Source organism: Ursus maritimus, unplaced genomic scaffold (genome assembly GCF_017311325.1).
Source record: "Ursus maritimus isolate PB19 unplaced genomic scaffold, ASM1731132v1 scaffold_8, whole genome shotgun sequence".
Classification (NCBI taxonomy): domain Eukaryota; kingdom Metazoa; phylum Chordata; class Mammalia; order Carnivora; family Ursidae; genus Ursus; species Ursus maritimus.
In genome coordinates, this window is record NW_024426996.1 from 63,092,576 (window position 1) to 63,105,636 (window position 13,061).

General features: G+C 44.5%; 1 long non-coding RNA gene across 2 annotated transcripts; it reads right to left on the minus strand.

The window, feature by feature from the left end:
- Nucleotides 1-6,029: 6,029 nt before the first annotated feature.
- Nucleotides 6,030-7,376, minus strand: LOC121101406. 2 transcript variants are annotated; one of them, XR_005833391.1, is made up of 3 exons: nt 6,666-7,376; nt 6,428-6,545; nt 6,030-6,315 (listed from the first exon to the last, which is right to left on the minus strand). It is a non-coding gene; the product is annotated as an uncharacterized LOC121101406 (long non-coding RNA). The 2 variants fall into 2 exon arrangements; XR_005833392.1 differs by having other exon boundaries at nt 6,428-6,548.
- Between the last annotated feature and the right edge of the window lie 5,685 nt (nt 7,377-13,061).

Below are 13,061 nucleotides of genomic sequence, written 5' to 3' on the forward strand. Positions count from 1 at the left end.
AATTACTGATATATGCTTGTTATGTAAATGAGCCAAATATGGTCTCTGTGTATTGGCCCCTAGGTTGGCTATTTCTGTAGGCTGAACCCCTTAGCCAAAAAGCCTGATGAAACCCAAATTCTTACACACCCAATTATTCTAAAAGCAGTCCTAACAAGCAGATTTTTAACCGTTTAAAGCTTGTCTGCTTTGCATTCCGCACTAAACCCCATCCCATATCTGCTAGCAGTAGGTAAGACCCCAAGCTGCTCCTGCCCGCCTCTCAGACCCAGAGAGCGCTGCTGAGTGACATCACTGAGACACAAAAGCCCCCTTTCTGAGCCAGCTCCCTGCCGGGAGTTCTCTTGCTCTCCTCCCTTTCTGAATGCTGGTCCCAGAACCATAAGCTTCTGGATGGCCTTGTCCTGACAGGGATTTACCCTCCCCTGCAATCCTGAGCACCATCCATAAAGCTTGCGGGTCACTGCCTCTCCGGGCCATATATATTGTTCTTGATCACCCCCAAATCCTTCGAACCCTCTACAATGCTACCACATAGGTGAACCTCAAAAACACAAAGTGAAAGAAGCCAAACACAAAAGACTACATACTGTATGATTTCATTTGTGTGAAATGTTCAGAAAGGGCCAACATGTAGAGACAGATAATATTTGCTTGAGGTTGGGTGTGTGGGTGGGGACTGACTTCACACAGGCAGGAGGTGATGGAAAGGCTGAATTGGGGTGATGATTGCACAACTCTATAAATCTAAAAATCATTGAAATTTGTCACTGGTAAAATTTGTGGAATGTAAATTAGATCTCATTAGGTCTTTTAAAAATTATGCTCGAGTGCTGATTCCAAAAGGAGGAATTAATGTTGGGTATCAAAGCACGACAAAGGCTCAAGCTCCTTGTTCCTCAAACTGTCATTGACACGTGCTGTCTTTGGAGCGAGGTGTGTATAGTCAGACAGGACCACTGAGAGCAGCTGTGCTCATCATTCTTGTTGCTCATCAGTGTAACTTTCGGTCCTCTGCTTTGTGGGCACATGGTGGGATGGCACTTTCTGGGCCACTGCTGTTGGTAGCACCATGTGACTCGTTCTGGCCAATCAGAACAGGAAGTTACGTGGATCATGTCTGGTCTGAGGGCTTGCCAGTGGAAGGAGCTCCAGAAGATATTCCTCTCTTGTCTCCTGGTGAACAACAATTGCAATGTTCCATAGGACTGAAACTCTGGCAGCCCCCAGCCAACCTGTGATGACAAGTAAATGGATACAAATAAACCTTTACTGTGTTATGTCCCTGAGATTGAGGGCTTGTTTGTTACCACAGCATAAGTTAGCCGATCCTGACTGATACATGGCAGCCAAATTTGAACCGAGTTAATTTTTGGTCTGAATCTGAGCAATATCAATTACCACAAATGATTGTTGTACCATTTTATTAATCAGCTACTATTTGCCATATGCTCTGCAAGGTGCCTGCCATATTACTAATTCTCAAAGCATCAATTCCAAGTAGAAATTACTTTTCTCACTTTACATATGAGAGAACTGAACTTTAGCAAGTTGCAATAACCTGAAGCAGGTGATATAAATCTGATCAGTTGCTAATATGAAACTCGTTTACTCACCTAGTCACTCAGTATTTGCTATTGCCGATTGCCTGCTGACCCCATGCATTTAGCACCAGCAATATGATGGTGAGCAAAGAAATCACAGCCCCTCCCCTCCCAGGGTTTAGATCCTTCAGAATGACCCAGATGCCTCAGCCCTACCCCTGGAGATGGTTTCATTATCTAGGAAGGGGCCCCTGGCATCAGTGTTTCTTAAAAGCTCGCAGGTATTTCGGTTGAGCATACAGGCAGTGACCCACTGGTTCAGAGCCTGGATGTCCCAGGCTTTCTGGACTCCAAACCCTTACTATCCAGTCTCATCACAGAGCCTCTTGCTTCTTTACAACCTGGACCAGGTTTGACTGGGCCAAAGCAATTGGCTGGGTTGATAGTTCTCACTTCCTCTCATAGACCTTGTTGTGTTTGTCTTCTGTTCCCTCAACCTCTCCCTCTCTCCACCTGCCCATGTTACAATAGGACCTTTGAGCTGAATGAGACATTAGTTAGAAAGAATCATGGTTTTCTAACATTTTAAAGTTCTTACTTAGTCTCTTTTTTGAAAAAAATCTTATGAAAGTACAGTATGTGATACGGATGTTGGTAAGACCTGAATGGAATTAGAAGATGAGATCAAGGAGTTGTTTTGCCTTCTTTTGCCCCTTACCTGGACCATCTCTCTGGAACCCTCAGGCTCTGAAGGACATAGTTTGCAGACTACTGACATAGTCCTACTCCATCATTTGATGCCGCAAGAAGAGAAGGGACTTTACCAAGGTCCCACAGCTTCCTCAGTGGCAGACACTGGGGAAGAAGGGAGAACCTAGGTCTCCTTGCTGTCTGCTCAGTGCTTTTGCCACCACAACCCAGAGCCCCCCAGGCCATGTTAAGGGTAAGGGCAGAATCAATGTTGTTCTAGAACCTGAAAATATCCAACCGAACAATAGCAGATTATCAGAAAAGGCCCCCTGGAGGAGGGAGTGGCTGAGTTGACCCCTGTAGAATGAGTTGACATGGGGCACGCCAAGAGAGGTGGGTAGCATTTCATCTTGAGGGAGCTGCATATGCAAAGGTCCTGAGGCAAGAGAGAGAGAGTGAAAACTTCAGCAGCTTCAAGTCTGACCAGAGGACAGGTGATAAGAGATGAGGCTGAAATAGCCACCAGAGGCCAGACCATGAATGACAAGAACACCATGCTAAGGAGCTTAGACTTGAACCTTGTCCTAAAGACAATGAGGGTCACCTGGAAAAATTATATATGGTAGAACATTGCTCTGGCTCAGTGAAGGGAATGGTCTAAGTTGATTATGATTTGACACAGAGAGTCCAGTTAAGCTAAGACGATAACACACAGGAGGGAGGGCAGGATCAAGGGAGCGATGACTGAGCACGCTGAAGGCCAATAAGGAGGTCACTGTCAGGGCCTAATGAATGACTAAGTTAGGGGGTTGAGGAAAAGGCAGACACCAAGGATGACAACCGGGTTTCTCCTTCGGGCATCTGGTGGTGGGTGGTGGTGGATGGTGAAACCATTCACAAAGCCAAGGAACATGGAGGGGGTATCTGTCTGAGCAGGGGAGATAGGAGATCAGTCTACCAGTCAGATGCTCTTGTCTGCAAATCTCAGAAAATTCAATCCCAGCTACTATTTGAAACAATAAGGATATACACTATTTCATATTCTAAAGTTTAGACATAGGGCAGTTTCTGAGCTGGTTAATTTGGAAGCTCAACGAATTCACCAAGACCCACATTTTGCTGACTCTGCACCATCATTCCCAGTGTGTCTGTGAGCAGCTCTCATGGTAACAAGACGGCACAGCAGTCCCGAGCCTGACATCTTCACACACTGTTTTCATTCCCTGGGGCTATTGTAACAAAGTGCCACAAACTGCGTGGCTTAAGACAACAAAGTTTACTGTCTCATAGTTCTGGAGACCGGAAGTCAGAAAACAAGGTGTTGGCAGGGTTGGTTCCCTCTGAGAGCTTCCAGGCCTTTCTCTTAGCTTCGGGTATTGCAAAATCCTTGGCCTTTCTTGGTTGGCAGCTGCCAAAACTCCAATGTCTGTCTCTGTCCTCACATGGCCTTCTCCCAGTATCTGTGTCCAAATTTCCCTCTTTTTAGAGGGACACTAGTCATATCGGATTAGGGCCCACTGTATGCCAATTTGACCGCATCTTAACTAATTACACCTGCAATGACCCATTCCCATATAAGGTCACCTTCTAAAGTACCAAGGGTTAGAACTTCAACATATCTTTTTGGGAGACACAGTTAGCTAATGACCTCTACCAAGTCAGAAAGGGAATGTGATGGGTAATTTTATGTGTCAATTTGACCAAGCCACAGGGCGCCCAGTTATCTGGTCTAGCATTTTTCTGGGTATTTCTGTGAAGGTGTATTTGGATGAGATTAACATTGAAATGAATAGACTGAGTAAAGCAAATTGCCTTCCCTCACATGGGTGAGCCTCATCTAATCAGTTGAAGGCTTGAATGGCACACAGAGGCTGACCCTCCCCCCAGGTAAGAGAGAATTCTTCTGCCTGCCTTCAAAATGAGACATTAGCCTTTTTCCTGCCTTCAGTTTCAAAGTGAAGCAGAAGCTTCTATTAGATCTGGGTCCTGCTGACCTTCAGACCAGAACACCACCATTGGCTCCTGGTTCTCCAAACTTCAGACTCAGGTTGGAACTAAACTATAGGCTCTCTTGGGTCTCCAACTTGCCTACTCAACACACAGATCTTGAAACTTGCCTGTCTCCATAATCATGAGAGCCAACTCCTTATAGTAAACACACACACACACACACACACACACACATACATACACATCCTATTGTTCTCTGGAGAATCCTGATAACACAGGGAGCCAGTTCTTCTTGGTATCTCTTCTATCTTTTTTCTTTTTTTAGAGTTAAGAAACCTTGCTCATGTGTTCTATTCTCACTGGCTGAATTTGGGGAATGGGACTACCTGATTGGCTTGGACTAGTTTGAATTCCTCTAACTGACTTGGCAGAGATGTAGAGACTGGAAAAATTAAGACTCCTCCAATGTGGAAGAGGGGGAAGGACTTGCCAATGTCAGCTACAGCAGAAAGTTCAGGAGTTCAGGAGCAGCAAGCCTTAGGTCGGGGCCCAGTCAGGCACCAGCTTCCGGGAGGTCATGAGACACCAGTGACCCCTGACTTGCGGCTCTAGTCCAGCGAGCCATTTCCTTCTTTCGGGGCCAGAACCTATCCCATCTCTGAGCCCCCGGTGGGCCCCCTAATTGAGACTGGAAGAACGTAGTTGTCTGGAAACGAGGAGACGCGGAAGGCAAATCCTATGATCCAATCTTAACAGGAATCTATTTCCTCAGCCATGGAAATGTAGCGATTTTCAGATGTTGCCCACTTGTGTCAGTCCCAGAACTCGTGCTTACCCTTGAAATGAGCTCAAAGACGCCGCTGCTCTCGGTGTCCCCTGAGGGGCAGTCACAATGCCTGTCTCCGAGACGCAGGCAGTGAACCTCTGTGGTCATGGAACACACCAGAGAAAAAGCTCCAGGCGCTGGACGCTGCACCTTCAGAAAACCAGCTGGTCCCTTCCCCCGAGGAGCTCACCATCTATTCTGCACCCCAAAATATGAGGCTGCCATGACAATCGCTCCTATTTGTCAGGAGAATTTCCACAACGCCAGGCACGGAGCTGAGGACCTCACGTGTATCCGATCCTCTGCTTCTCACAACGAGACAAGATAGGTTCTGTCTCTCCATGTTACAGAAAAGGAAGTGGGAGCTCAAAACCATTCCCTAACTTGTTCGAGTCTAGACGAGTGGCAGAGTTGGAACTCACACTGGGCTCGGTCGCACACCAAAGCCTGTGTTCTTGCCCATAAGACGTGGGGGCAAATGATAGCTCTTGGATTCTGAGAAAGAGAGAAATTTTTGTGGATGGGGTGGGGTAAGGAGCAAAGATCTCTGGAAAGGAGAGTAGTTCAAAGAAGCTCACCTTGAATGATGACTAGAATTTATTATAAGCTCTCTCTTCTCTCTCTCTCTTTTTTTTTTTCCCAGAGTGAGACAGCGAGACACAGCAGGGGAAAATGAATCTTCCAAGGTCATGCCACAAGTCACTAGCCAAGCCTGGCCTGTCACTCAATGTTTTGAATTCCCAGCTCACTGAATTCAGCCGTTGAAGCATGTGTGGTGGGACTATGTCAAATTCGTCTGGAATAAAACACGTACCCTACATTTTTTCCCCTCTCCTCTTTTCCCGCAATGTCCCTTGCTCCCTCCACAAACCATCCTCTTACCATCCCCCCCACCGATCCATAAACCGTCCCAGGAAATGTCAGGATCTGAACACCATATTGGCCATGAGGGACTCGGTCAACTTCTTTGCCTTCTGGCTGTTCTAAACAAACAAAGGGCAGTGCACAAGTTATTAGTAAATACCAAGGCTTAGTTTATTGTATAAAACTTCAATCCAACAAATAAATGAGCCATCAAGTTTGAATTTATGTAGCATTCAGAACACATTAAAGCCATCTGACCATGACAAAGGCCTTTCCTGCTTTGAATGATGAAGCCAGCATTGCAAATACCCTTCGGATGAGGCATTAAGCGAGGTCCTTTCGGTTTGTCTCCGGGGACTGTCAAGGTGGAAGGTAAAGGTTCTGGCACTTGTCTAAAGAATTCTTCTGGGAAAATCCCATCTTGGCTAACATCTCCTTTCTCTTAAAAAAAAACAAAAAACAAAAAAAGAGTTTGTGAGCCCATAACAGTCAGAACAATTACAGTCACTCAGCTAGGGGTCATCTAGCCGACCGCCCCAAGGTCCTTACTTACCTTGAGCTCCTTCCAGGGACACGTCAAGGAACACACGACTTCTCGTTAAAGGATCCTGGCTGCGGACCACAGGAGGTTCCAGATGCTGTGGTGGCCTGTCTCAGAGCAGTTTCTCCACCTGCTAATTGGAGACAAGTGAATGAGATGACACAAGAAAGAGCATTTTATCAGTTCCAAAGCCCAGTTCAAATGAAGGTGCTATGGTTAATAATATAGACGAGAAAGAGCTGGGCCCCACCTTGACACTCCGGGTTAGTTTCTCTTGCTTTCGTTACAGGCAGTGGGAAGTTTCTCATCGCAACTGGCGTTTCTGCTTTTGCAGGGAGCCCCTGGGGTCTGCCGCTGCTATTAACGATGGGGGTTCCCTCGCTGGCGTGGAGCTCCCTCTGGCCAAGGACGGAGCCTCTCCGGCAGCAGGCGGTGTTCAGGCAGGCGTTGCTTGCAGACGTATGAGGAGAGCCTGGGAGAAATTATATTTGGGTGGTCTTCTTCCCGTGGCACCCCCAATTCCCACCCAAATGAAGATCAAAGACAATATTAAAAGAACCTCCTCGAAAAAGTGCTCTAAAAAGGTGGAAGTCCAATAAATCTGGGGGAGAGGGGTCGGGAAGGGATATTTATTCGGCACGTTGATCAGACACCCACCCCATCCGTGCGTGCGGGCACCGTGTTGGCTGCTGAGTTACAGAGACGAGTAAGGCACAGGGCCCGCTCTCCGGGGGGTGGGGAGTCAGATGCAAACAGACCTGCCCAGGAGCAGACAGGCTCCGGCTGCGAGGAGCGACCTACCAGCTCTACCTTGCAGAGCCCAGATGCATTCCCTTGGTTTCAGCGCCTTTAGGGTTAGGACTGATGGGCGTGTATAAGAATTCCAGGTCATGGGGCGCCTGGGTAGCGCAGTCGTTAAGCGTCTGCCTTTGGCTCAGGGCGTGATCCTGGCGTTCTGGGATCGAGTCCCAGATCAGGCTCCTCCGCTGGGAGCCTGCTTCTTCCTCTCCCACTCCCCTGCTGTGTTCCCTCTCTTGCTGGCTGTCTCTCCGTCACATAAATAAATAAAATCTTTAAAAAAAAAAAAAGAATTCCAGGTCATTTTAGCACCTCTTTCTTTCACTTCCACAAGGACCTGGGTCACTAACTTCCTCAGTCTCAGCTTGGGGTGGCCGATCTCCGGGGAGGCAAATTCTCTGCTAGAAGGCATGCTGGGTGGCAGGAGAGAGCTGAAAGCAACCCAGGGTCCAAAGGGGACAAAGTAATCACACAGAATAAATGCAGTCCTTGGTCTCTAGATGTCTGAACTTTTATATAAAAGCTGGAAATATTTACAAATATTTATGAAATTTTTGTACTAGACTCTCAATCCCACTCAATTGTCACAGCAACCCCAGGAAAGAAATGTTCACCCCTGGTAAATATCTTTTCCAAAATCCATAGCTAGTGAAGTCAGGATTTGGACTCAGACCCAGACAACTTCCGATCTGGACTTGGAGCTGGGCCCTACACTGCCCCCGCCAAAGCCCTTTACCTTTGACTCCTCGTTAAAGGCCTGATCTTTTGAAAATATGCTTCAAAGATTAATGTTCAGATAAGATGATGGGTGTAAGACACCCAGTGTAATACCTGGAATCTACTAATTGTTGAATATATGACAGCTACTTTTCCTCCTACTGCTATCATCATGCTGTGGCAGGAGCTTGGGGAGGGGGGGTAGTCAGGCAAATTATCAGTGTATTCAGGGCAGGACCCAGGTCCTAATAGAAAAGACAGACCAGGTGAGTTCTGGAAGGTGGATCTTTGCGCTAAGCAACAAGGCTGCAGAGTACATATGTCTGTCTGTCCGTCCAACCGTCCATCCATCCAACACAATGTTTCCAAGCCCATCTCATGGGCCTGGCACTGAGGATAAAGTGATGAAAAAAACAGACATAGCTCTGATCCCGTGAAGCTCACAGGTGGGGAGCATGGACATCCGTAAACACAGAAGGAAATAAATCTGTCATCACACATGAGAAAAGCATCATGAATGTGATGAACTGGGTGCAATGCTAGAGAACCCTGGACGAGAAAACCTACTGAGAATATCAAGGAAGTCCTGTTCGAAGAGGTGAGATGACACTTAAAACAGTCTCGAAGAATAAGAAGCCAGCCCAGGGAAGGAGGTGGGCAGAGTGAAGGGAGACCTGTCCCGCACACAGCTGCCCAGCAGGCCACCTGATGGCCAATCTTGTTGGCACGAGAGCTCACTTCAAGCCCTCCATTCGTGAGAGAGTGAAAGATGGTGAATGACTCTCCCCGCATCATTAGTTTGGAGACTGGCGCCCTGGGGTCCTGAAGGAGGCCGGGAGGAGCTAGATATCAAAACCGAAGACACCAGTAGGGACCCATGAGTTGCCGTCCAGATTCTCCCCAAATTCCTCATGAGATGCCTTGAAGGAAGGGGTTGGGTCTCTGTCTGGGGAACCTGATGGGGACAGGCCACCCGGTGAACTCTAGTCAGTCTGTTTTCCAAAGCCCCCAAAAAGAGCACTACTGCTATTTACATTTCAATGTAAATCAAGCCCCTTCAACCAGCAAGGCTGTGTAAACTTGCGTTTAATGTCAGGTTTATATTAATATTTGCATTAACAAGATGGATCGTTTACATAACAATGCATATGTACCGTCTGGGCTAGGTTTGGGTTTACACACATTTGCATAATGTTTACAAATTGATTGATTAGACAAACTGTGCATAAATCCAAGTAAACTACTCGTTGTTTGTTTATTTTTTCTATTGGGGCTGGGTAGCCTACATCTTAATAAGTGGGCTAAACTGAACCTCAGTCCTCTACTCTAACCTTCACAGAAGACTTAATAGTTTGGAAAAGTAATTTTTGCTGAAAAAGAGCAAGATGAAGTCACTGGGGCTATTTTGTCCTTTAATCTCCTGCATTGAGTGGTAAGGAGGATCCTGGGGGTAAACTATGCTCTGACAGAGATAAAACCAGGCTGTAGATGAAAAAAAAACAGGATTCAAGACCCCTTCTGCCTTTGTCAGGGCAGAAGAGTTTCTTAGAGACGGTCAAGCTTGGCAGGGACCTTGATGGGGCGTCTACATCGCTGCTACCCGAGGGTCTGGAGAAGCCAGGGGAGACTGCAGCTTCCTTTTAGACTTTGAGCACCTCCATCTGGCTGAAGAATGATCTGGATACTTAGCCCCCAAGCCCAAGCGGAGGAAAGCCTGGAAGCAGACAGTAGGAGAGATTTTAGAAGAGAAAGGTACCATGCAGAAAGAAATTAAAATCAACTAATTTTTTAAATGTCTTTATATTTCATGAGCCTTCTCATGGAAAGTTCTGTTAATCACTTCCTCCGTATTTGTGGCACAGAGGCTTCAGGGACCCATGCACGGCCCTGATCTCCGTTCCGACTCATTCCCACAGCACAAGGGGTACCATACCACTCCACTGTGCCCAATAGATCTTTGGAAATCATGGAAATAAACAAAAACCAACCAAATGAGAATAAGCAAAGGGTATTTATTCCAAGTTTGCTATTAGCAAAGGAGTCAGTCACTGTCACTTGCATTTTGGCAGAGACTCAAATGCAGAGGAGTGGGAAAGTTTCATCGTGGGAAGGGGGAAGGCTTCATGCATGCCCTGATGGGAGGCTGTTGGCTGAAACTGGAGGTGGGCTAACCAGAAGCGAAGCATCCCTGTGTGACTTTGGGTTTGGCTTTCTCTGACTGGTATCTTAAGGTGCAAGTGGGGACAAATATGAGGGAAGCTGTCAGTTATTAATCAGGCCCTGGCCATTTTGGGCCAGAAGTCATTGTTTAGCTCCTGGATCGGCTAAAAGCCTGACTTCCTACAGGAAGGACCCATAACGCTGGCTTCCGGGCTGGTTATTGGACAGGAGGGTTTGGTTTCCTGGGCAGGCTGCTGCAAGTTGTGGGTCAGAGCTCTATTTTTATATAGGGTCCGGCCATTGTTTGCATATTCAATTTCAAGATACAGGTACCTTATGAAATAAGTAGTGCTGTTTTCTGTGTGTATATGTTTTAAATTTACTAAAGAGCATTGTGCATAAATCTCTTGGTGTTCTTATTTTTTTCACGCAATACTATGAATTGTGGGTATGTCTGGGTTGCTGTATGTGTATAGTACATCGCACCTATGGCTTCATACGCTCCATTGTATAAAGCATCCACTTTTCTATCAAGTTGCCTCAAGTATCCTCCACCACAGCCAACACTGAGATCAAGATCCTCATATGTGTTCACTTGGGAAACAGTACGCCAGAGTCCCCTGTTCCTATACTCTGTGTGGGAGAGCTGAGTCATAAGTCATGGGCTCCTTCATTTCAGTATCGCTGGACTGTTCTCAGGGTGGTTATAAAAGTTTATATCCTATCAACGATGCGTGAGGGTTCTCGTTTTCCCACATCCTTGCCAACACTTGGTTGTAATAGGCTTTTTATTTATGGAAAATGAGAGGGTACAAAGTAGTCTCTATTCCACTGATGTTTTAATCTTCTGATTATTTATTACAAGAGAAGTTGAGCCTCTCATTATATGCTTATGACACATTCAAGATTTTCCCTTCTGTGAACTGTCTGTTCATATTCTTTACCCATCTTCTACTGGTTTCCCTATCTTTTTCTTGTTGATTTACAGAAGCTCCTTGAATATTCTAGATGTTAATCCCTTGTTGGTTTTGGAGGTTGCAGAAGTTCTCTCTTAGCCTGTCCCCTTCTTAAAGTCTAGTGAGCTTTACTGAATAAAACTTTTGAATTTTAATGCAGACAAATCAATCAATTCTTTGAGTGTTAGAGGGCCACTATATGAAGTTCTTCCCTAGCCTAAAGAACACAAAAATAATCTTCCCCACTTTTATCAGCTCTATGAAAGGGGTTTTTAACCTGGAGGGCATTAACCTAAAATCCAAGGTGTCAGTGAACTTGGAATAAACTAAGTATATCTTCACCTTAGGTGACAGTTGTTATGGAAATCTCAAAATTTTGCTTATGTTCATCACTATTTTAAAATTGCCATAGTTATTAGATTTACTACTAGACCTTATCAGTTACTGCTTTCATAAAGAAGCATATATTTGACTTCACAATTTTTTAAATGTCTGCATTTCTACATAATTGGTTTCCTTGGTCATTTTGTCTAGTTCACTTCATGTATTTAAAAACATTATTCTGAGAAGGAGTCCATAGGTTTCCTCAGATTAACAAAAGGATTGATGTTGAGAACCCTACTTCATAGTTTTGCCTTTCATATTCAGGTCTTAATGTGAAGTTCATCTTTGTATATAATTTGAACCTGATTCCTACCTCACACCATATGCCAACACCATAGGCAGAGCAATCCTTCTCTTCCAAGCTGATTTTTGGTGCCATCTTTATTATGACAAAATTTTCATACATACCTAAGTCTGTCCCTGAGAGTCTTCTATCAAACTTTGCCTGGTCCGGGCTAAAATTCTAAAATATACAGTGGAAGGGTGGATGGAGGAAGAAGTCAGCTTTTGGAGGCGTATTTAATTTCAGCTCTTTTATTATTTTATGTTCGTTTTCCCCTACTTGTTTTTAGTATAATGAATTAAAGAAAGACATTTAAAAAATATTATTTAAAAATTCATGGTTTAGGATTGTTGGGTTTTGAGTGAGAAAGCCTGAGCTCCCTTCCATTCTAATGCCAGGAGTTGGCCAACTTTTTCTATAAAGAATCAGATAGTAAATATTTTAGATTTGGCAAAGCTAAACTACTCAACTCTGCCCTTGCAGCATGGAAGCAGCCATAGACGATATGGAAGCAAATGAGCATGGCTGTGTTCTAATAAAACTTTATTTATAAAACAAGCTGGCTAGAGTTGGCCTACTAGCCATGGTTTGCCAAACCCTATTCTATAATATCTGTAGTATTTCCCTTCCCGCATAAGGTAGCAATGGTCTTTATCGTGAAAACTCATCAAAGAAATTATTATACCCAGATCTGTGGAGCTGAGCATCAGACGTGTTTATTTACTATACCAGCATTATTTATACTACATGATATAATAAAAAACTGTAATGGTAAAACAAGATAATAGAATATTATGTAACCATTTCAAATGTTTATGGAAATCTTTCACGATGTATGCAAACATTCATGATATAATCTGAACTTGCAAATAGGACAAAAATAACACATATAAGATATAAATTACGTTCAAAGATGCATAGAGGAAAACCTCAAAGAAAAAATGTCAGTGACAGCATTGGGGGCATGAAATTACAGGCGATTTTGATTTTCTTCTGAATATTGTCTTTTTGTCCCCATTATTTCTATAGTGAAGCTGTATTATATTTAACATAAAAAACATTTCCTAAGAAATTTTAATGGATGGTATCCAAAATACAGTCTGGATAAATTCCCTTAATGTCAAAGAGCACTGAGCAGATGAGCAGTGGAAAAAAATTTTAGTAATAACCCGATAATTCAGAATGTACCAACTCAAACCAAAGCCAACTGTAACTTTTCCTTTGGGTTGAAAAAGCAAGTAATGGACCAATATTTCGGAAAATATTGAATGTATTCATCTTGTAGACTTTCATCAGAGCCACGCATGGTATGTTAAGAATTTTTCAAGGATTCTCTCAATTAACCTTC